This window comes from Pipistrellus hanaki (assembly GCF_964339955.1).
Source record: "Pipistrellus hanaki genome assembly, contig: scaffold_23, whole genome shotgun sequence".
NCBI lineage: Eukaryota > Metazoa > Chordata > Mammalia > Chiroptera > Vespertilionidae > Pipistrellus > Pipistrellus hanaki.
Genome location: NW_028182304.1, coordinates 1127650 through 1153966, shown reverse-complemented (window position 1 = coordinate 1153966; position 26317 = coordinate 1127650).

Below are 26317 nucleotides of genomic sequence, written 5' to 3'. Positions count from 1 at the left end.
TGACTGTAAACAGATGTGAACTTGTTTAGAACAGCTGAAAGAGATTCTCCAAGTCAGTTCTTAGTGTAGAAAAGGTAGCTAAGATCCGGGAAATCCTTAATTCGAGTTAAGATTACATGAAACGAAAGGCGGCGCCACCCTACCAGGAAGGGAGCAGCTTCTATGAGGCCTGGAAAACCCACAGCCGAGGAGTCCATCGAGCACCTGTGGCGCCCAGATCGGAGCAAGCGGGTGGATTCAAGGAAGCTCTTCAACCACCCACAGAAAGGTCAGAGTTTGCGTGGCTAGGCTGAGAGTTCAGGCTGCGATAGCGCCATTGCTCCAGCGAGGCCCCGCCCCCAGAGCGGCCCTGAGTGCGCCACCAGGAGCGCGGCGAGGCCCCGGCCCCAGAGCGGCCCTGAGCGCGCCGCCAGGAGCACCGCGAGGCCCCGGCCCCAGTGCGGCCCAGAGCACCCGCCCCCAGAGCGGCCCTGAGCGCGCCACCAGGAGCGCCGCGAGGCCCCAGCCCCAGTGCCGCCCAGAGCACCGCGGCCCCGGAGCGCCGCGAGGCCCCGCCCCCAGAGCGGCCCTGAGCGCGCCGCCAGAGGCGCCGCGAGGCCCCGCCCCCAGTGCGGCCCTGAGCGCTGCGCCCTGGAGCGCCGCGAGGCCCCGCCCCCAGTGCGGCCGCGGCCCCGCCTATATTGTAGCCCAGGAGAGCTGCGAGGGCCCGCCCCCAGAGAGAAAGAAGGCCAGAGCAACCAAAGTCTGGGAGGTCAAACCGGTAACACTGACACCTAAGGGCTGAACTACAAACTGCCTTTTTTTTTTTTTTTTTTTTTTTTTTTCTTTTTTCTTTTTCTTTTTCTTTTAATTAATCAAAAATAAATGGTCACAAATAACTAAGATATAGCCTACCTAAAATTAAGGACTACCTTACAAAACTGAGGTGCAGTGGAAAGCTGGGAACTGCAAGACTCTCTGATCCAAGAACCAGGCATACCAAATACAATAACAGAGGAAGTGATTGAACTCTACTGGACAGTTTTATGCTAATTATACTATTCTTTATTTTATTTTCATTTTTTACATTTTTTATTTAATTTTCATTTTTTACATCTTTTACTTCAGAAACGATTTTTTTTCTTTTTTCCTTACTTGATTTTATCTTTTCAATTATTACATTTTTCAATCTCTATCTTCACTATTACTACTGCTATTTTGCAATTTTTTTTTTCTTTTTCTTTTCCTCCCCAGTACCATTTTACTTCGTCTTTATTTTACATTGGGAGTAACCTTCATTCTATTTTAATCTCTACTATAGCATCATTCAACCCTATCTCAATTCGACCTTTACCCCATCACTCTCTTACTAAACTTCAACCTTTTAGTCTCCAGTTTATCCTATCCCTTTCCGGCTTTAGTTTTTCCTCTATTCTTTCTGTATACCCCCTGCTAAAGCTCTCACTATACTCATAGACCTAAGTTCCAACCCCTGATACAAGTGTATAAATATCACTCTCTGCACTATATTAACTAGTTAAAAAAAAAAAAAAAACGGTTCCACTTTCTATCCTTTTCTCATTGTTTGAGTGAAGGTTGATTATTGTGAATATTGGTGCTTTTCAGTGAAATTGTTATGCTTATTCCAGTGTTGTTATTGTTGCTTTGTATTTTTTTTTAAATCCTCTGTTTTTGTTTGTTTCTTTGACTTCTGTATATCATAACCTTACTTAATAATAGTGGATATTGTATTGTAGTTTGTATTAATCTCCAAGTATTGTTACCGGCATTGGCTGGGCTCAGTGGTTGATCTATGGCAATTTTCTCCACATATATATAGTTTGTTTCCCATTTTTTTAGTTTGCTTCTTCTCTCTCTCTCTCTCTCTCTCTCTCTCTCTCTCCCTCTCTCTCTCTCTCTCTTTCTCTCTCTCTCTTCTTTTTCTCCCTGTTTTCTAACTTCATTTTGTCATTACTTTATTTCTTCTTTGACTTTTTTTTTTTTAATTTTTCTTTATTTTTACCTTCCTTCCTTCCTTCTCTCCTATACCCTAATTTGCCTATCGCTAGGGGTTACCTTTATTAGAGGTTATTAATATTGTAAATACATTCCTGTTAAGTGCCTCTCGTGTTGTACATGGTAGTGTTGTATTTTGCACCTATAAACTAACGCAAGAGAAAGAACACCACATAACCAGACATCCTGAAAAGAGATACCATGGGAAGACAAAGAAACACCCCACAAATGAAAGAAAAGCAGGCATCACCAGAAAAGGAAGTAAACGAGCCAGAGGCAAGCAGCCTACCAGAGCAAGAGTTCAGAATAATGATTATTGGTTGGCTAAAAAGAATGGAAGAGAAATTTGACAATAACCAAGAAGAAATGAGGAAGAACCATCAGGAATTGAGGAAGAACCAAGAAGAAATGAAAAATGACATCGCTACCATGAAGAACTCAATAGAAAGCATCAAGAGTAGACTAGATGAAGCGGAAGACCGCATCAGTGAGCTAGAAGACAAGATGGAAAAAAATACCCAATTAGAGCAGCTTCTAGAAAAAAAGATTAAAAAGCAGGAGGAGAGCCTACGGGAGCTTTGGGACATTACAAAACAAAATAATATTCGAATAATAGGGGTTCCAGAAGGAAAGGAAACTGAGGTAGACGTGGAAAAAGTATTTCAAGAAATAATGACAGAAAACTTTCCTGAGATAGAGAAGAAAAAACCCACACAAATCCAAGATGCTCGCAGAGTCCCAAGCAAAATGAATCCCAGAAGACAGACGCCAAGGCACATTATAATTAAAGTGGCAAACAACAACGACAAAGTAAGAATCTTAAAAGCAGCCAGAGAGAGACAGAAAGTTACTTACAAAGGAACCCCCATCAGACTAGCAACTGATTTCTCAACAGAAACATATCAGGCTAGAAGGGAATGGGATGAAATATACAAAGTCATGCAAAGGAAGGGTTTGAATCCAAGAATACTGTACCCAGCAAGACTATCAATCAAAATTGAAGGGGAAATCAGGAGCTTCACAGACAAAAAAAGACTGAAGGAATTTATCTCCACCAAACCAGCAATGCAAGAAATGCTAAAGGGTCTACTGTAAAAATAAAGAAATAGGAATTGAAGAAGGAACATGGGTATAGAATAAAAATGCCATCAAATGAGTACCTATCAATAATAACCTTAAATGTAAATGGATTAAATGCTCCAATCAAAAGACATAGGGTGTCAGATTGGATAAGAAAACAAGACCCTTACATCTGTTGCCTACAAGAAACTCACCTCAGAAAAAAAGATGCACACAGACTGAGGGTGAAGGGATGGAAAAAAGTTTTCCAGGCAAATGGAAAGGAAAGAAAAGCTGGGGTAGCAATACTTATATCTGACAAATTAGATCTCAGAGTGAAGGACATAACAAGAGATAATGAAGGTCACTTCATAATACTAAAGGGTACAATCCAACAAGAAGAAATAACCCTGGTAAATATATATGCACCCAATACAGGAGCACCCAAATACATAAAAAAAACTGCTGGAGGACATTAAGGGAGAGATTAATAGCAATACAATCATAGTAGGAGATTTTAATACCCCACTGTCACCCTTCGACAAATCATCTAAACAAAAAATCAGCAAAGAAATATCAATCCTAAACGACTCACTAGACCAGATGGAATTAATTGACATCTTTAGAACATTCCACCCCAAAGCCACAGAATATACATTCTTCTCAAGTGCACATGGGACATTCTCAAAGATAGACCACATTTTGGGACATAGGCAAAGTCTCTTCAAATTCAAGAAGATAGAAATCATATCAAGCATCTTCTCAGACCATAGTGGCATAAAACTGGAAATTAATTACAATAAAAATAATCCAAAGAAATCAAATACATGGAGACTAAACAACATGCTATTAAACAAGGACTGGGTTACCAGAGAAATCAAGGAAGAAATTAAAAACATCCTGGCAACAAATGACAATGAAGACACAACAATCCAAAATCTATGGGACACAGCAAAAGCAGTTTTGAGAGGGAAGTTCATATCCTTACAAGCCTATTGCAAAAAACTAGAAAAAATGGTAACAGATGAACTAATTCTACAACTCAAAGAGTTAGAAAAAGAGCAACAAGAAAAGCCCAGTGTAAGCAGAAGGAAGGAAATAACAAAAATCAGAGCACAGATAAATGACATAGAGACCAAAGAAACAATACATAAGATCAACAAAACCAAGAGCTGGTTCTTCGAAAGGATAAACAAGATTGATGGACCTCTAGCCAGGCTAACCAAGAAACAAAGAGAGAGGACCCAAATAAACAAAATCAGAAATGAAAGAGGTGAAATAACAACAGACCCCACCGAAATACAACAGATTGTTACAAAATACTACGAACAACTCTATTCCAACAAACTAAACAACCTGGAGGAAATGGACATATTCCTAGAAAAATACAAACTGCCAAAACTCAATCAGGAAGAATCTAAAAATCTCAATAGACCAGTGACGTGGGAAGAAATTGAAACCGTCATCAAAAAGCTTCCAGCAAACAAAAGCCCAGGGCCAGATGGCTTCACAGGAGAGTTTTACCAAACATTCAAGGAAGAACTAAAACCTATCCTCCTCAGACTATTCCAAAAAATCCAAGAGGAAGGAACACTTCCGAACTCTTTCTATGAAGCCAACATCACCCTAATACCAAAACCAGATAAAGACAACTCAATGAAAGAGAATTACAGGCCAATATCCCTCATGAACATAGATGCCAAAATCCTCAACAAAATTCTAGCAAATCGACTCCAAAAGAACATCACAAAGATCATACACCATGACCAAGTAGGATTTATTCCAGGAATGCAAGGATGGTACAATATCCGCAAATCAATAAACGTGATACATCACATAAACAAATTGAAAGATAAAAATCATATAGTCATATCAATTGACGCAGAAAAAGCATTTGACAAAATCCAACACCCTTTCCTGTTAAAAACTCTTAAAAAGGTGGGAGTACAAGGATCATACCTCAACATAATAAAAGCTATATATGATAAACCCACAGCCAACATTATACTCAATGGGCAAAAACTAAAACCATTCCCTCTAAAAACAGGAACAAGACAGGGATGCCCACTCTCGCCACTCCTGTTTGACATAGTTCTGGAAGTACTAGCCATTGCAATTAGACAAGAGGAGGAAATAAAAGGCATCCAAATTGGAAAAGAAGAAGTAAAGTTATCCTTATTTGCAGATGACATGATATTGTACATAAAAAACCCAAAAGACTCCATTAAAAAACTAATTGACTTAATAAATGAATTTGGCAACGTAGCAGGATATAAAATTAATGCCAAGAAATCCATGGCATTTCTATACACCAACAGTGAAACTACAGAAACAGAGGCTAAAAAAGCAATTCCATTCACCATCGCACCAAAAAAATTAAGATACCTAGGAATAAATTTAACTAAAGAAATAAAGGACCTATTTGCGGAAAACTACACGACACTGAAAAAAGAGATAGAGGAAGATGTAAGGAGATGGAAGAACATACCATGTTCATGGATTGGTAGAATCAACATCATCAAAATGTCCATACTTCCTAAAGCAATCTATAGGTTCAATGCACTCCCCATTAAAATACCAACGACATATTTCACTGACCTAGAAAGAACTCTCCAAAAGTTCATTTGGAACAATAAAAGACCCCGAATAGCCACAGCGATTCTGAGAAAGAAGAGTAAAGTAGGAGGGATCTCAATACCAGACTTCAAACTATACTACAAAGCCACTGTTCTCAAAACAGCCTGGTACTGGCACAAGAGCAGACAAATAGATCAATGGAATAGAATTGAGAACCCAGATATCAACCCAAATCACTATGCTCAATTAATATTTGACAAAGGAGGCACGAATATACAATGGAGTCAAGACAGTCTCTTCAATAAATGGTGTTGGGAAAATTGGACAGACACATGCAAAAGAATGAAACTAGATCACCAACTTACACCATTCACAAGGATAAACTCAAAATGGATACAGGACTTAAACATCAGACGGGAAACCATAAAAATACTAGAAGCATCCACAGGTAGCAAAATCTCAGACGTATGCCAAAATAACTTCTTCACTGATATTGCCCCTAGGGCAATGGAAGCTAAAGAGAAAATAAACAAATGGGACTACTTCGAAATAAAAAGCTTTTTTACAGCAAAAGAAACCATCAATAAAACAACAAGAAAGCCCACGGTGTGGGAGATCATATTTGCAAATATTACCACTGATAAAGGTTTAATCTCCAACATTTACAGACAGCTTATACAACTAAATAAAAGGAAGATGAATGATCCAATTAAAAAATGGGCAATGGACCTAAACAGAATATTTTCAAAAGAAGACAGAAGGAAGGCCAAAAGGCACATGAAAACATGCTCAAAGTCACTAATTATCCGAGAGGTGCAAATCAAAACAACAATGCGGTACCATCTCACACCTGTCAGAATGGCCAACATCAACAAATCAACAAACGACAAGTGTTGGCGAGGTTGCGGAGAAAAAGGAACCCTCGTGCACTGCTGGTGGGAATGCAGACTGGTGCAACCACTGTGGAGAACAGTGTGGAGTTTCCTCAAAAAACTGAAAATGGAACTCCCATTTGACCCAGTAATCCCACTTCTAGGAATATATCCCAAGAAACTAGAAACACCAATCAGAAAGGATATATGCACCCCTATGTTCATAGCAGCACAATCTACAATAGCCAGAATTTGGAAACAGCCTAGGTGCCCGTCAGCAGATGATTGGATCCAAAAACTATGGTACATCTACACAATGGAATACTATGCTGCCATAAAGAAGAAGGAATTCTCATCATTTGCAGCAACCTGGATGGAATTGGAGAGCATCATGCTGAGTGAAATAAGCCAATCAACGAAAGAGAAACACCACATGACCTCACACATCGGTGGATGATAAAGATCTTTATAAACTGATGAACCAAGAGACAGATATAGAGAAGGTAAAGCAACAGGCAGACTGTCGGATTACAGTGGGGAGGGTAGGGATATCAGGGGGAGATAATAGATCAACCGAAGGACTTGTATAGATGCATATAGGTACAACCAATGGACATAAAACTATGGGGAGGGAGGGGATGTATGGGAGGGAGGCAGGGGGGCAATAAAAAAAAAATCAAGAAAATATGTAAAAAATAAATAAATAAATAAATAAATAAATAAATAAATAAAATAAAAAATAAAAAGTCAAATCATCTGTGAACTATTAAAAAAAAAAAAAAGATTACATGAAACACTGTATGAATCCTATATTCTTTACTTAAAGGAGACTAGAGTGGTAAATGTGTGTTATACAAGGCAGAATACCATTGAAATAGAGAAAGAAACACGTTCGGCAGCTTTGGAAAGCCTTACACTTCACTGAAATGTAGTACTACACTTTATATAACACAGTTGAGAGACAATGTTCCCTAGCTCCCTCAGTTCATAACAGTGTGTAGGAAGTTGTTTGATAAAGTGGGCAAAGCTTATACTTGGGCCAGAAGGCAGAATATAGGAAACTACATGAAAACATGAATAATTCAGTGAAAATGACTGTAAACAGATGAGAACTTGTTTAGAACAGCTGAAAGAGAATCTCCAAGTCAGTTCTTAGTGTAGAAAAGTTAGCTAAGATAAGGAAAATCCTTAATTCCAGTTAAGATCACATGAAACACTGTATGAATCCTATATTCTTTACTTAAAGGAGACTACAGTGGTAAATGTGTGTTATACAAGGCAGAATACCATTGAAATAGAGAAAGAAACACGTTCGGCAGCTTTGGAAAGCCTTACACTTCACTGAAATGTAGTACTACACTCTATAACACAGTTGAGAGACAATGTTCAATAGCTGCCTCAGTATTTAACAGTGTGTAGGAAGTTGTTTGATAAAGTGGGCAAAGCTGATACTTGCACCAGAAGGCAGAATATAGGAAACTAAATGAAAACATGAATAATTCAGTGAAAATGACTGTAAACAGATGAGAACTTGTCTAGAACAGCTGAAAGAGAATCTCCAAGTCAGTTCTTATTGTAGAAAAGGTAGCTAAGATAAGGGAAATCCTTAATTCCAGTTAAGATCACATGAAACCTGTATGAATCCTATATTCTTTACTTAAAGGAGACTAGAGTGGTAAATGTGTGTTATACAAGGCAGAATACCATTGAAATAGAGAAAGAAACACGTTCGGTAGCTTTGGAAAGCCTTACACTTCACTGAAATGTAGTACTACACTTTATATAACACAGTTGAGAGACAATGTTCCCTAGCTCGCTCAGTTCATAACAGTGTGTAGGAAGTTGTTTGATAAAGTGGGCAAAGCTTATACTTGGGCCAGAAGGCAGAATATAGGAAACTACATGAAAACATGAATAATTCAGTGAAAATGACTGTAAACAGATGAGTACTTGTTTAGAACAGCTGAAAGAGAATCTCCAAGTCAGTTCTTACTGTAGAAAAGGTAGCTAAGAGAAGGAAAATCCTTAATTCCAGTTAAGATCACATGAAACACTGTATGAATCCTATATTGTTTAATTAAAGGAGACTAGAGTGGTAAATGTGTGTTATACAAGGCAGAATACCATTGAAATAGAGAAAGAAACACGTTCGGCAGCTTTGGAAAGCCTTACACTTCACTGAAATGTAGTACTACACTCTATAACACAGTTGAGAGACAATGTTCCCGAGCTGCCTCAGTTCATAACAGTGTGTAGGATGTTGTTTGATAAAGTGGGCAAAGCTTATACTTGGGCCAGAAGGCAGAATATAGGAAACTACATGAAAACATGATTAATTCAGTGAAAATGACTGTAAACAGATTAGAACTTGTTTAGAACAGCTGAAAGAGATTCTCCAAGTCAGTTCTTAATGTAGAAAAGGTAGCTAAGATTCGGGAAATCCTTAATTCGAGTTAAGATTACATGAAACACTGTATGAATCCTATATTCTTTACTTAAAGGAAACTAGAGTGGTAAATGTGTGTTATACAAGGCAGAATACCATTGAAATAGAGAAAAAAAACACATTCGGCAGCTTTGGAAAGCCTTACACTTCACTGACATGTAGTACTACACTCTATCACACAGTTGAGAGACAATGTTCCCGAGCTCCCTCAGTAATTAACAGTGTGTAGGAGGTTGTTTGATAAAGTTGGCAAAGCTTATACTTGGACCAGAAGGCAGAATATAGGAAACTACATGAAAACATGAATAATTCAGTGAAAATGACTGTAAACAGATGAGAACTTGTTTAGAACAGCTGAAAGAGAATCTCCAAGTCAGTTCTTAGTGTAGAAAAGGTAGCTAAGATAAGGAAAATCCTTAATTCCAGTTAAGATCACATGAAACACTGTATGAATCCTATATTCTTTACTTAAAGGAAACTAGAGTGGTAAATGTGTGTTATACAAGGCAGAATACCATTGAAATAGAGAAAAAAACACATTCGGCAGCTTTGGAAAGCCTTACACTTCACTGACATGTATTACTACACTCTATCACACAGTTGAGAGACAATGTTCCCTAGCTCCCTCAATTCATAACAGTGTGTAGGAAGTTGTTTGATAAAGTGGGCAAAGCTTATACTTGGGCCAGAAGGCCGAATATAGGAAACTACATGAAAACATGAATAATTCAGTGAAAATGACTGTAAACAGATGAGAACTTGTTTAGAACAGCTGAAAGAGAATCTCCAAGTCAGTTCTTAGTGTAGAAAAGGTAGCTAAGATAAGGAAAATCCTTAATTCCAGTTAAGATCACATGAAACACTGTATGAATCCTATATTCTTTACTTAAAGGAGACTAGAGTGGTAAATGTGTGTTATACAAGGCAGAATACCATTGAAATAGAGAAAGAAACACGTTCGGCAGCTTTGAAAAGCCTTACACTTCACTGAAATGTAGTACTACACTCTATAACACAGTTGAGAGACAATGTTCCCGAGCTGCCTCAGTTCATAACAGTGTGTAGGAAGTTGTTTGATAAAGTGGGCAAAGCTTATACTTGGGCCAGAAGGCAGAATATAGGAAACTACATGAAAACATGAATAATTCAGTGAAAATGACTGTAAACAGATGTGAACTTGTTTAGAACAGCTGAAAGAGATTCTCCAAGTCAGTTCTTAGTGTAGAAAAGGTAGCTCAGATCTGGGAAATCCTTAATTCGAGTTAAGATTACATGAAACACTGTATGAATCCTATATTCTTTACTTAAAGGAAACTAGAGTGGTAAATGTGTGTTATACAAGGCGGAATACCATTGAAAGAGAGAAAAAAACACATTCGGAAGCTTTGGAAAGCCTTACACTTCAGTGACATGTAGTACTACACTCTATCACACAGTTGAGAGACAATGTTCCCTAGCTCCCTCAATTCATAACAGTGTGTAGGAAGTTGTTTGATAAAGTGGGCAAAGCTTATACTTGGACCAGAAGGCAGAATATAGGAAACTACATGAAAACATGATTAATTCAGTGAAAATGACTGTAAACAGATGTGAACTTGTTTAGAACAGCTGAAAGAGATTCTCCAAGTCAGTTCTTAGTGTAGAAAAGGTAGCTAAGATCTGGGAAATCCTTAATTCGAGTTAAGATTACATGAAACACTGTATGAATCCTATATTCTTTACTTGAAGGAGACTAGAGTGGTAAATGTGTGTTATACAAGGCAGAATACCATTGAAATAGAGAAAGAAACAAGTTCGGCAGCTTTGGAAAGCCTTACACTTCACTGAAATGTAGTACTACACTCTATAACACAGTTGAGAGACAATGTTCAATAGCTGCCTCAGTTCATAACAGTTTGTAGGAAGGTGTTTGATAAAGAGGGCAAAGCTTATACTTGGGCCAGAAGGCAGAATATAGGAAACTACATGAAAACATGAATAATTCAGTGAAAATGACTGTAAACAGATGAGAACTGGTTTAGAACAGCTGAAAGAGAATCTCCAAGTCAGTTCTTAGTGTAGAAAAGGTAGGTAAGATAAGGGAAATACTTAATTCCAGTTAAGATCACATGAAACACTGTATGAATCCTACATTCTTTACTTAAAGGAGACTAGAGTGGTAAATGTCTGTTATACAAGGCAGAATACCATTGAAATAGAGAAAGAAACACGTTCGGCAGCTTTGGAAAGCCTTACACTTCACTGAAATGTAGTACTACACTCTATAACACAGTTGAGAGACAATGTTCAATAGCTGCCTCAGTACTTAACAGTGTGTAGGAAGTTGTTTGATAAAGAGGGCAAAGCTTATACTTGGACCAGAAGGCAGAATATAGGAAACTACATGAAAACATGATTAATTCAGTGAAAATGACTGTAAACAGATGTGAACTTGTTTAGAACAGCTGAAAGAGATTCTCCAAGTCAGTTCTTAGTGTAGAAAAGGTAGCTAAGATCCGGGAAATCCTTAATTCGAGTTAAGATTACATGAAACACTGTATGAATCCTATATTCTTTACTTAAAGGAGACTAGAGTGGTAAATGTGTGTTATACAAGGCAGAATACCATTGAAATAGAGAAAGAAACAGGTTGAGCAGCTTTGGAAAGCCTTACACTTCACTGAAATGTAGTACTACACTTTATATATCACAGTTGAGAGACAATGTTCCCTAGCTCGCTCAGTTCATAACAGTGTGTAGGAAGTTGTTTCATAAAGTGGGCAAAGCTTATACTTGGGCCAGAAGGCAGAATATAGGAAACTACATGAAAACATGAATTATTCAGTGAAAATGACTGTAAACAGATGAGAACTTGTTTAGAACAGCTGAAAGAGAATCTCCAAGTCAGTTCTTAGTGTAGAAAAGGTAGCTAAGAGAAGGAAAATCCTTAATTCCAGTTAAGATCACAAGAAACACTGTATGAATCCTATATTGTTTACTTAAAGGAGACTAGAGTGGTAAATGTGTGTTATACAAGGCAGAATACCATTGAAATAGAGAAAGAAACACGTTCGGCAGCTTTGGAAAGCCTTACACTTCACTGAAATGTAGTACTACACTCTATAACACAGTTGAGAGACAATGTTCCCGAGCTGCCTCAGTTCATAACAGTGTGTAGGAAGTTGTTTGATAAAGTGGGCAAAGCTTATACTTGGGCCAGAAGGCAGAATATAGGAAACTACATGAAAACATGAATAATTCAGTGAAAATGACTGTAAACAGATGTGAACTTGTTTAGAACAGCTGAAAGAGATTCTCCAAGTCAGTTCTTAGTGTAGAAAAGGTAGCTCAGATCTGGGAAATCCTTAATTCGAGTTAAGATTACATGAAACACTGTATGAATCCTATATTCTTTACTTAAAGGAAACTAGAGTGGTAAATGTGTGTTATACAAGGCGGAATACCATTGAAAGAGAGAAAAAAACACATTCGGAAGCTTTGGAAAGCCTTACACTTCAGTGACATGTAGTACTACACTCTATCACACAGTTGAGAGACAATGTTCCCTAGCTCCCTCAATTCATAACAGTGTGTAGGAAGTTGTTTGATAAAGTGGGCAAAGCTTATACTTGGACCAGAAGGCAGAATATAGGAAACTACATGAAAACATGATTAATTCAGTGAAAATGACTGTAAACAGATGTGAACTTGTTTAGAACAGCTGAAAGAGATTCTCCAAGTCAGTTCTTAGTGTGGAAAAGGTAGCTAAGATCTGGGAAATCCTTAATTCGAGTTAAGATTACATGAAACACTGTATGAATCCTATATTCTTTACTTGAAGGAGACTAGAGTGGTAAATGTGTGTTATACAAGGCAGAATACCATTGAAATAGAGAAAGAAACACGTTCGGCAGCTTTGGAAAGCCTTACACTTCACTGAAATGTAGTACTACACTCTATAACACAGTTGAGAGACAATGTTCAATAGCTGCCTCAGTTCATAACAGTTTGTAGGAAGGTGTTTGATAAAGAGGGCAAAGCTTATACTTGGGCCAGAAGGCAGAATATAGGAAACTACATGAAAACATGAATAATTCAGTGAAAATGACTGTAAACAGATGAGAACTGGTTTAGAACAGCTGAAAGAGAATCTCCAAGTCAGTTCTTAGTGTAGAAAAGGTAGGTAAGATAAGGGAAATACTTAATTCCAGTTAAGATCACATGAAACACTGTATGAATCCTACATTCTTTACTTAAAGGAGACTAGAGTGGTAAATGTCTGTTATACAAGGCAGAATACCATTGAAATAGAGAAAGAAACACGTTCGGCAGCTTTGGAAAGCCTTACACTTCACTGAAATGTAGTACTACACTCTATAACACAGTTGAGAGACAATGTTCAATAGCTGCCTCAGTACTTAACAGTGTGTAGGAAGTTGTTTGATAAAGAGGGCAAAGCTTATACTTGGACCAGAAGGCAGAATATAGGAAACTACATGAAAACATGATTAATTCAGTGAAAATGACTGTAAACAGATGTGAACTTGTTTAGAACAGCTGAAAGAGATTCTCCAAGTCAGTTCTTAGTGTAGAAAAGGTAGCTAAGATCCGGGAAATCCTTAATTCGAGTTAAGATTACATGAAACACTGTATGAATCCTATATTCTTTACTTAAAGGAGACTAGAGTGGTAAATGTGTGTTATACAAGGCAGAATACCATTGAAATAGAGAAAGAAACACGTTGAGCAGCTTTGGAAAGCCTTACACTTCACTGAAATGTAGTACTACACTTTATATATCACAGTTGAGAGACAATGTTCCCTAGCTCGCTCAGTTCATAACAGTGTGTAGGAAGTTGTTTCATAAAGTGGGCAAAGCTTATACTTGGGCCAGAAGGCAGAATATAGGAAACTACATGAAAACATGAATTATTCAGTGAAAATGACTGTAAACAGATGAGAACTTGTTTAGAACAGCTGAAAGAGAATCTCCAAGTCAGTTCTTAGTGTAGAAAAGGTAGCTAAGAGAAGGAAAATCCTTAATTCCAGTTAAGATCACAAGAAACACTGTATGAATCCTATATTGTTTACTTAAAGGAGACTAGAGTGGTAAATGTGTGTTATACAAGGCAGAATACCATTGAAATAGAGAAAGAAACACGTTCGGCAGCTTTGGAAAGCCTTACACTTCACTGAAATGTAGTACTACACTCTATAACACAGTTGAGAGACAATGTTCCCGAGCTGCCTCAGTTCATAACAGTGTGTAGGAAGTTGTTTGATAAAGTGGGCAAAGCTTATACTTGGGCCAGAAGGCAGAATATAGGAAACTACATGAAAACATGAATAATTCAGTGAAAATGACTGTAAACAGATGAGAACTTGTTTAGAACAGCTGAAAGAGAATCTCCAAGTCAGTTCTTAGTGTAGAAAAGGTAGGTAAGATAAGGGAAATACTTAATTCCAGTGAAGATCACATGAAACACTGTATGAATCCTATATTCTTTACTTAAAGGAGACTAGAGTGGTAAATGTGTGTTATACAAGGCAGAATACCATTGAAATAGAGAAAGAAACACGTTCGGCAGCTTTGGAAAGCCTTACACTTCACTGAAATGTAGTGCTACACTCTATAACACAGTTGAGAGACAATGTTCAATACCTGCCTCAGTACTTAACAGTGTGTAGGAAGTTGTTTGATAAAGTGGGCAAAGCTGATATTTGGACCAGAAGGCAGAATATAGGAAACTACATGAAAACATGATTAATTCAGTGAAAATGACTGTAAACAGATGAGAACTTGTCTAGAACAGCTGAAAGAGAATCTCCAAGTCAGTTCTTATTGTAGAAAAGGTGCTAAGATAAGGGAAATCCTTAATTCCAGTTAAGATCACATGAAACACTGTATGAATCCTATATTCTTTACTTAAAGGAGACTAGAGTGGTAAATTTGTGTTATACAAGGCAGAATACCATTGAAATAGAGAAAGAAACACGTTCAGCAGCTTTGGAAAGCCTTACACTTCACTGAAATGTAGTACTACACTTTATATATCACAGTTGAGAGACAATGTTCCCTAGCTCGCTCAGTTCATAACAGTGTAGGAAGTTGTTTGATAAAGTGGGAAAAGCTTATACTTGGGCCAGAAGGCAGAATATAGGAAACTACATGAAAACATGAATAATTCAGTGAAAATGACTGTAAACAGATGAGAACTTGTTTAGAACAGCTGAAAGAGAATCTCCAAGTCAGTTCTTAGTGTAGAAGAGGTAGCTAAGAGAAGGAAAATCCTTAATTCCAGTTAAGATCACATGAAACACTGTATGAATCCTATATTGTTTACTTAAAGGAGACTAGAGTGGTAAATGTGTGTTATACAAGGCAGAATACCATTGAAATAGAGAAAGAAACACGTTCGGCAGCTTTGGAAAGCCTTAAACTTCACTGAAATGTAGTACTACACTCTATAACACAGTTGAGAGACAATGTTCAATACCTGCCTCAGTACTTAACAGTGTGTAGGAAGTTGTTCGATAAAGTGGGCAAAGCTGATATTTGGACCAGAAGGCAGAATATAGGAAACTACATGAAAACATGATTAATTCAGTGAAAATGACTGTAAACAGATGTGAACTTGTTTAGAACAGCTGAAAGAGATTCTCCAAGTCAGTTCTTAGTGTAGAAAACGTAGCTAAGATCTGGGAAATCCTTAATTCGAGTTAAGATTACATGAAACACTGTATGAATCCTATATTCTTTACTTAAAGGAGACTAGAGTGGTAAATGTGTGTTATACAAGGCAGAATACCATTGAAATAGAGAAAGAAACACGTTCGGCAGCTTTGAAAAGCCTTACACTTCACTGAAATGTAGTACTACACTCTATAACAGATTTGAGAGACAATGTTCAATAGCTGCCTCAGTACTTAACAGTGTGTAGGAAGTTGTTTGATAAAGTGGGCAAAGCTTATACTTGGACCAGAAGGCAGAATATAGGAAACTACATGAAAACATTATTAATTCAGTGAAAATGACTGTAAACAGATGAGAACTTGTCTAGAACAGCTAAAAGAGAATCTCCAAGTCAGTTCTTATTGTAGAAAAGGTAGCTAAGATAAGGGAAATCCTTAATTCCAGTTAAAATCACATGAAACACTGTATGAATCCTATATTCTTTACTTAAAGGAGACTAGAGTGGTAAATGTGTGTTATACAAGGCAGAATACCATTGAAATAGAGAAAGAAACAAATTCAGCAGCTTTGGAAAGCCTTACACTTCACTGAAATGTAGTACTACACTTTATATATCACAGTTGAGAGACAATGTTCCCTAGCTCGCTCAGTTCATAACAGTGTGTAGGAAGTTGTTTGATAAAGTGGGCAAAGCTTATACTTGGGCCAGAAGGCAGAATATAGGAAACTACATGAAAACATGAATAATTCAGTGAAAATGACTGTAAACAGATGAGAACTTGTTTAGAACAGCTGAGAGAGAATCTCCAATTCAGTTCTTAGTGTAGAAAAGGTAGCTAAGAGAAGGAAAATCCTTAATTCCAGTTAAGATCACATGAAACACTGTATGAATCCTACATTCTTTACTTAAAGGAGACTATAGTGGTAAATGTCTGTTATACAAGGCAGAATACCATTGAAATAGAGAAAGAAACACGTTCGGCAGCTTTGGAAAGCCTTACACTTCACTGAAATGTAGTACTACACTCTATAACACAGTTGAGAGACAATGTTCCCAAGCTGCCTCAGTTCATAACAGTGTGTAGGAAGGTGTTTGATAAAGAGGGCAAAGCTTATACTTGGGCCAGAAGGCAGAATATAGGAAACTACATGAAAACATGAATAATTCAGTGAAAATGACTGTAAACAGGTGAGAACTGGTTTAGAACAGCTGAAAGAGAATCTCCAAGTCAGTTCTTAGTGTAGAAAAGGTAGGTAAGATAAGGGAAATACTTAATTCCAGTTAAGATCACATGAAACACTGTATGAATCCTACATTCTTTACTTAAAGGAGACTATAGTGGTAAATGTCTGTTATACAAGGCAGAATACCATTGAAATAGAGAAAGAAACACGTTCGGCAGCTTTGGAAAGCCTTACACTTCACTGAAATGTAGTACTACACTCTATAACACAGTTGAGAGACAATGTTCAATAGCTGCCTCAGTACTTAACAGTGTGTAGGAAGTTGTTTGATAAAGAGGGCAAAGCTTATACTTGGACCAGAAGGCAGAATATAGGAAACTACATGAAAACATGATTAATTCAGTGAAAATGACTGTAAACAGATGTGAACTTGTTTAGAACAGCTGAAAGAGATTCTCCAAGTCAGTTCTTAGTGTAGAAAAGGTAGCTAAGATCCGGGAAATCCTTAATTCGAGTTAAGATTACATGAAACACTGTATGAATCCTATATTCTTTACTTAAAGGAGACTAGAGTGGTAAATGTGTGTTATACAAGGCAGAATACCATTGAAATAGAGAAAGAAACACGTTGAGCAGCTTTGGAAAGCCTTACACTTCACTGAAATGTAGTACTACACTTTATATATCACAGTTGAGAGACAATGTTCCCTAGCTCGCTCAGTTCATAACAGTGTGTAGGAAGTTGTTTGATAAAGTGGGCAAAGTTTATACTTGGGCCAGAAGGCAGAATATAGGAAACTACATGAAAACATGAATTATTCAGTGAAAATGACTGTAAACAGATGAGAACTTGTTTAGAACAGCTGAAAGAGAATCTCCAAGTCAGTTCTTAGTGTAGAAAAGGTAGCTAAGAGAAGGAAAATCCTTAATTCCAGTTAAGATCACAAGAAACACTGTATGAATCCTATATTGTTTACTTAAAGGAGACTAGAGTGGTAAATGTGTGTTATACAAGGCAGAATACCATTGAAATAGAGAAAGAAACACGTTCGGCAGCTTTGGAAAGCCTTACACTTCACTGAAATGTAGTACTACACTTTATATATCACAGTTGAGAGACAATGTTCCCTAGCTCGCTCAGTTCATAACAGTGTGTAGGAAGTTGTTTCATAAAGTGGGCAAAGCTTATACTTGGGCCAGAAGGCAGAATATAGGAAACTACATGAAAACATGAATAATTCAGTGAAAATGACTGTAAACAGATGAGAACTTGTTTAGAACAGCTGAAAGAGAATCTCCAAGTCAGTTCTTAGTGTAGAAAAGGTAGCTAAGAGAAGGAAAATCCTTAATTCCAGTTAAGATCACATGAAACACTGTATGAATCCTATATTGTTTACTTAAAGGAGACTAGAGTGGTAAATGTGTGTTATACAAGGCAGAATACCATTGAAATAGAGAAAGAAACACGTTCGGCAGCTTTGGAAAGCCTTACACTTCACTGAAATGTAGTACTACACTCTATAACACAGTTGAGAGACAATGTTCAATAGCTGCCTCAGTACATAACAGTGTGTAGGAAGTTGTTTGATAAAGAGGGCAAAGCTTATTCTTGGACCAGAAGGCAGAATATAGGAAACTACATGAAAACATGATTAATTCAGTGAAAATGACTGTAAACAGATGTGAACTTGTTTAGAACAGCTGAAAGAGATTCTCCAAGTCAGTTCTTAGTGTAGAAAAGGTAGCTAAGATCCGGGAAATCCTTAATTCGAGTTAAGATTACATGAAACACTGTATGAATCCTATATTCTTTACTTAAAGGAGACTAGAGTGGTAAATGTGTGTTATACAAGGCAGAATACCATTGAAATAGAGAAAGAAACACGTTCGGCAGCTTTGGAAAGCCTTACACTTCACTGAAATGTAGTACTATACTCTATAACACAGTTGAGAGACAATGTTCCCAAGCTGCCTCAGTTCATAACAGTGTGTAGGAAGGTGTTTGATAAAGAGGGCAAAGCTTATACTTGGGCCAGAAGGCAGAATATAGGAAACTACATGAAAACATGAATAATTCAGTGAAAATGACTGTAAACAGATGAGAACTTGTTTAGAACAGCTGAAAGAGAATCTCCAAGTCAGTTCTTAGTGTAGAAAAGGTAGCTAAGATAAGGAAAATCCTTAATTCCAGTTAAGATCACATGAAACACTGTATGAATCCTATATTCTTTACTTAAAGGAGACTAGAGTGGTAAATGTGTGTTATACAAGGCAGAATACCATTGAAATAGAGAAAGAAACACGTTCGGCAGCTTTGAAAAGCCTTACACTTCACTGAAATGTAGTACTACACTCTATAACACAGTTGAGAGACAATGTTCAATACTTGCCTCAGTACTTTACAGTGTGTAGGAAGTTGTTTGATAAAGTGGGCAAAGCTGATATTTGGACCAGAAGGCAGAATATAGGAAACTACATGAAAACATGAATAATTCAGTGAAAATGACTGTAAACAGATGAGAACTGGTTTAGAACAGCTGAAAGAGAATCTCCAAGTCAGTTCTTAGTGTAGAAAAGGTAGGTAAGATAAGGGAAATACTTAATTCCAGTTAAGATCACATGAAACACTGTATGAATCCTACATTCTTTACTTAAAGGAGACTAGAGTGGTAAATGTGTGTTATACAAGGCAGAATACCATTGAAATAGAGAAAGAAACACGTTCGGCAGCTTTGGAAAGCCTTACACTTCACTGAAATGTAGTACTACACTCTATAACACAGTTGAGAGACAATGTTCAATAGCTGCCTCAGTACTTAACAGTGTGTAGGAAGTTGTTTGATAAAGAGGGCAAAGCTTATACTTGGACCAGAAGGCAGAATATAGGAAACTACATGAAAACATGATTAATTCAGTGAAAATGACTGTAAACAGATGTGAACTTGTTTAGAACAGCTGAAAGAGATTCTCCAAGTCAGTTCTTAGTGTAGAAAAGGTAGCTAAGATCCGGGAAATCCTTAATTCGAGTTAAGATTACATGAAACACTGTATGAATCCTATATTCTTTACTTAAAGGAGACTAGAGTGGTAAATGTGTGTTATACAAGGCAGAATACCATTGAAATAGAGAAAGAAACACGTTCGGCAGCTTTGGAAAGCCTTACACTTCACTGAAATGTAGTACTACACTCTATAACACAGTTGAGAGACAATGTTCAATACCTGCCTCAGTACTTAACAGTGTGTAGGAAGTTGTTTGATAAAGTGGGCAAAGCTGATATTTGGACCAGAAGGCAGAATATAGGAAACTACATGAAAACATGATTAATTCAGTGAAAATGACTGTAAACAGATGTGAACTTGTTTAGAACAGCTGAAAGAGATTCTCCAAGTCAGTTCTTAGTGTAGAAAACGTAGCTAAGATCTGGGAAATCCTTAATTCGAGTTAAGATTACATGAAACACTGTATGAATCCTATATTCTTTACTTAAAGGAGACTAGAGTGGTAAATGTGTGTTATACAAGGCAGAATACCATTGAAATAGAGAAAGAAACACGTTCGGCAGCTTTGAAAAGCCTTACACTTCACTGAAATGTAGTACTACACTCTATAACAGATTTGAGAGACAATGTTCAATAGCTGCCTCAGTACTTAACAGTGTGTAGGAAGTTGTTTGATAAAGTGGGCAAAGCTTATACTTGGACCAGAAGGCAGAATATAGGAAACTACATGAAAACATTATTAATTCAGTGAAAATGACTGTAAACAGATGAGAACTTGTCTAGAACAGCTAAAAGAGAATCTCCAAGTCAGTTCTTATTGTAGAAAAGGTAGCTAAGATAAGGGAAATCCTTAATTCCAGTTAAAATCACATGAAACACTGTATGAATCCTATATTCTTTACTTAAAGGAGACTAGAGTGGTAAATGTGTGTTATACAAGGCAGAATACCATTGAAATAGAGAAAGAAACAAATTCAGCAGCTTTGGAAAGCCTTACACTTCACTGAAATGTAGTACTACACTTTATATATCACAGTTGAGAGACAATGTTCCCTAGCTCGCTCAGTTCATAACAGTGTGTAGGAAGTTGTTTGATAAAGTGGGCAAAGCTTATACTTGGGCCAGAAGGCAGAATATAGGAAACTACATGAAAACATGAATAATTCAGTGAAAATGACTGTAAACAGATGAGAACTTGTTTAGAACAGCTGAGAGAGAATCTCCAATTCAGTTCTTAGTGTAGAAAAGGTAGCTAAGAGAAGGAAAATCCTTAATTCCAGTTAAGATCACATGAAACACTGTATGAATCCTACATTCTTTACTTAAAGGAGACTATAGTGGTAAATGTCTGTTATACAAGGCAGAATACCATTGAAATAGAGAAAGAAACACGTTCGGCAGCTTTGGAAAGCCTTACACTTCACTGAAATGTAGTACTACACTCTATAACACAGTTGAGAGACAATGTTCCCAAGCTGCCTCAGTTCATAACAGTGTGTAGGAAGGTGTTTGATAAAGAGGGCAAAGCTTATACTTGGGCCAGAAGGCAGAATATAGGAAACTACATGAAAACATGAATAATTCAGTGAAAATGACTGTAAACAGGTGAGAACTGGTTTAGAACAGCTGAAAGAGAATCTCCAAGTCAGTTCTTAGTGTAGAAAAGGTAGGTAAGATAAGGGAAATACTTAATTCCAGTTAAGATCACATGAAACACTGTATGAATCCTACATTCTTTACTTAAAGGAGACTATAGTGGTAAATGTCTGTTATACAAGGCAGAATACCATTGAAATAGAGAAAGAAACACGTGCGGCAGCTTTGGAAAGCCTTACACTTCACTGAAATGTAGTACTACACTCTATAACACAGTTGAGAGACAATGTTCAATAGCTGCCTCAGTACTTAACAGTGTGTAGGAAGTTGTTTGATAAAGAGGGCAAAGCTTATACTTGGACCAGAAGGCAGAATATAGGAAACTACATGAAAACATGATTAATTCAGTGAAAATGACTGTAAACAGATGTGAACTTGTTTAGAACAGCTGAAAGAGATTCTCCAAGTCAGTTCTTAGTGTAGAAAAGGTAGCTAAGATCCGGGAAATCCTTAATTCGAGTTAAGATTACATGAAACACTGTATGAATCCTATATTCTTTACTTAAAGGAGACTAGAGTGGTAAATGTGTGTTATACAAGGCAGAATACCATTGAAATAGAGAAAGAAACACGTTGAGCAGCTTTGGAAAGCCTTACACTTCACTGAAATGTAGTACTACACTTTATATATCACAGTTGAGAGACAATGTTCCCTAGCTCGCTCAGTTCATAACAGTGTGTAGGAAGTTGTTTGATAAAGTGGGCAAAGTTTATACTTGGGCCAGAAGGCAGAATATAGGAAACTACATGAAAACATGAATTATTCAGTGAAAATGACTGTAAACAGATGAGAACTTGTTTAGAACAGCTGAAAGAGAATCTCCAAGTCAGTTCTTAGTGTAGAAAAGGTAGCTAAGAGAAGGAAAATCCTTAATTCCAGTTAAGATCACAAGAAACACTGTATGAATCCTATATTGTTTACTTAAAGGAGACTAGAGTGGTAAATGTGTGTTATACAAGGCAGAATACCATTGAAATAGAGAAAGAAACACGTTCGGCAGCTTTGGAAAGCCTTACACTTCACTGAAATGTAGTACTACACTTTATATATCACAGTTGAGAGACAATGTTCCCTAGCTCGCTCAGTTCATAACAGTGTGTAGGAAGTTGTTTCATAAAGTGGGCAAAGCTTATACTTGGGCCAGAAGGCAGAATATAGGAAACTACATGAAAACATGAATAATTCAGTGAAAATGACTGTAAACAGATGAGAACTTGTTTAGAACAGCTGAAAGAGAATCTCCAAGTCAGTTCTTAGTGTAGAAAAGGTAGCTAAGAGAAGGAAAATCCTTAATTCCAGTTAAGATCACATGAAACACTGTATGAATCCTATATTGTTTACTTAAAGGAGACTAGAGTGGTAAATGTGTGTTATACAAGGCAGAATACCATTGAAATAGAGAAAGAAACACGTTCGGCAGCTTTGGAAAGCCTTACACTTCACTGAAATGTAGTACTACACTCTATAACACAGTTGAGAGACAATGTTCAATAGCTGCCTCAGTACATAACAGTGTGTAGGAAGTTGTTTGATAAAGAGGGCAAAGCTTATTCTTGGACCAGAAGGCAGAATATAGGAAACTACATGAAAACATGATTAATTCAGTGAAAATGACTGTAAACAGATGTGAACTTGTTTAGAACAGCTGAAAGAGATTCTCCAAGTCAGTTCTTAGTGTAGAAAAGGTAGCTAAGATCCGGGAAATCCTTAATTCGAGTTAAGATTACATGAAACACTGTATGAATCCTATATTCTTTACTTAAAGGAGACTAGAGTGGTAAATGTGTGTTATACAAGGCAGAATACCATTGAAATAGAGAAAGAAACACGTTCGGCAGCTTTGGAAAGCCTTACACTTCACTGAAATGTAGTACTATACTCTATAACACAGTTGAGAGACAATGTTCCCAAGCTGCCTCAGTTCATAACAGTGTGTAGGAAGGTGTTTGATAAAGAGGGCAAAGCTTATACTTGGGCCAGAAGGCAGAATATAGGAAACTACATGAAAACATGAATAATTCAGTGAAAATGACTGTAAACAGATGAGAACTTGTTTAGAACAGCTGAAAGAGAATCTCCAAGTCAGTTCTTAGTGTAGAAAAGGTAGCTAAGATAAGGAAAATCCTTAATTCCAGTTAAGATCACATGAAACACTGTATGAATCCTATATTCTTTACTTAAAGGAGACTAGAGTGGTAAATGTGTGTTATACAAGGCAGAATACCATTGAAATAGAGAAAGAAACACGTTCGGCAGCTTTGAAAAGCCTTACACTTCACTGAAATGTAGTACTACACTCTATAACACAGTTGAGAGACAATGTTCAATACTTGCCTCAGTACTTTACAGTGTGTAGGAAGTTGTTTGATAAAGTGGGCAAAGCTGATATTTGGACCAGAAGGCAGAATATAGGAAACTACATGAAAACATGAATAATTCAGTGAAAATGACTGTAAACAGATGAGAACTGGTTTAGAACAGCTGAAAGAGAATCTCCAAGTCAGTTCTTAGTGTAGAAAAGGTAGGTAAGATAAGGGAAATACTTAATTCCAGTTAAGATCACATGAAACACTGTATGAATCCTACATTCTTTACTTAAAGGAGACTAGAGTGGTAAATGTGTGTTATACAAGGCAGAATACCATTGAAATAGAGAAAGAAACACGTTCGGCAGCTTTGGAAAGCCTTACACTTCACTGAAATGTAGTACTACACTCTATAACACAGTTGAGAGACAATGTTCAATAGCTGCCTCAGTACTTAACAGTGTGTAGGAAGTTGTTTGATAAAGAGGGCAAAGCTTATACTTGGACCAGAAGGCAGAATATAGGAAACTACATGAAAACATGATTAATTCAGTGAAAATGACTGTAAACAGATGTGAACTTGTTTAGAACAGCTGAAAGAGATTCTCCAAGTCAGTTCTTAGTGTAGAAAAGGTAGCTAAGATCCGGGAAATCCTTAATTCGAGTTAAGATTACATGAAACACTGTATGAATCCTATATTCTTTACTTAAAGGAGACTAGAGTGGTAAATGTGTGTTATACAAGGCAGAATACCATTGAAATAGAGAAAGAAACACGTTCGGCAGCTTTGGAAAGCCTTACACTTCACTGAAATGTAGTACTACACTCTATAACACAGTTGAGAGACAATGTTCAATACCTGCCTCAGTACTTAACAGTGTGTAGGAAGTTGTTTGATAAAGTGGGCAAAGCTGATATTTGGACCAGAAGGCAGAATATAGGAAACTACATGAAAACATGATTAATTCAGTGAAAATGACTGTAAACAGATGTGAACTTGATTAGAACAGCTGAAAGAGATTCTCCAAGTCAGTTCTTAGTGTAGAAAAGGTAGCTAAGATCTGGGAAATCCTTAATTCGAGTTAAGATTACATGAAACACTGTATGAATCCTATATTCTTTACTTAAAGGAGACTAGAGTGGTAAATGTGTGTTATACAAGGCAGAATACCATTGAAATAGAGAAAGAAACACGTTCGGCAGCTTTGGAAAGCCTTACACTTCACTGAAATGTAGTACTACACTCTATAACAGAGTTGAGAGACAATGTTCAATAGCTGCCTCAGTACTTAACAGTGTGTAGGAAGTTGTTTGATAAAGTGGGCAAAGCTTATACTTGGGCCAGAAGGCAGAATATAGGAAACTACATGAAAACATGAATTATTCAGTGAAAATGACTGTAAACAGATGAGAACTTGTTTAGAACAGCTGAAAGAGAATCTCCAAGTCAGTTCTTAGTGTAGAAAAGGTAGCTAAGAGAAGGAAAATCCTTAATTTCAGTTAAGATCACAAGAAACACTGTATGAATCCTATATTGTTTACTTAAAGGAGACTAGAGTGGTAAATGTGTGTTATACAAGGCAGAATACCATTGAAATAGAGAAAGAAACACGTTCGGCAGCTTTGGAAAGCCTTACACTTCACTGAAATGTAGTACTACACTCTATAACACAGTTGAGAGACAATGTTCCCGAGCTGCCTCAGTTCATAACAGTGTGTAGGAAGTTGTTTGATAAAGTGGGCAAAGCTTATACTTGGGCCAGAAGGCAGAATATAGGAAACTACATGAAAACATGAATAATTCAGTGAAAATGACTGTAAACAGATGAGAACTTGTTTAGAACAGCTGAAAGAGAATCTCCAAGTCAGTTCTTAGTGTAGAAAAGGTAGGTAAGATAAGGGAAATACTTAATTCCAGTGAAGATCACATGAAACACTGTATGAATCCTATATTCTTTACTTAAAGGAGACTACAGTGGTAAATGTGTGTTATACAAGGCAGAATACCATTGAAATAGAGAAAGAAACACGTTCGGCAGCTTTGGAAAGCCTTACACTTCACTGAAATGTAGTGCTACACTCTATAACACAGTTGAGAGACAATGTTCAATACCTGCCTCAGTACTTAACAGTGTGTAGGAAGTTGTTTGATAAAGTGGGCAAAGCTGATATTTGGACCAGAAGGCAGAATATAGGAAACTACATGAAAACATGATTAATTCAGTGAAAATGACTGTAAACAGATGTGAACTTGTTTAGAACAGCTGAAAGAGATTCTCCAAGTCAGTTCTTAGTGTAGAAAAGGTAGCTAAGATCTGGGAAATCCTTAATTCGAGTTAAGATTACATGAAACACTGTATGAATCCTATATTCTTTACTTAAAGGAGACTAGAGTGGTAAATGTGTGTTATACAAGGCAGAATACCATTGAAATAGAGAAAGAAACACGTTCGGCAGCTTTGGAAAGCCTTACACTTCACTGAAATGTAGTACTACACTCTATAACACAGTTGAGAGACAATGTTCCCAAGCTGCCTCAGTTC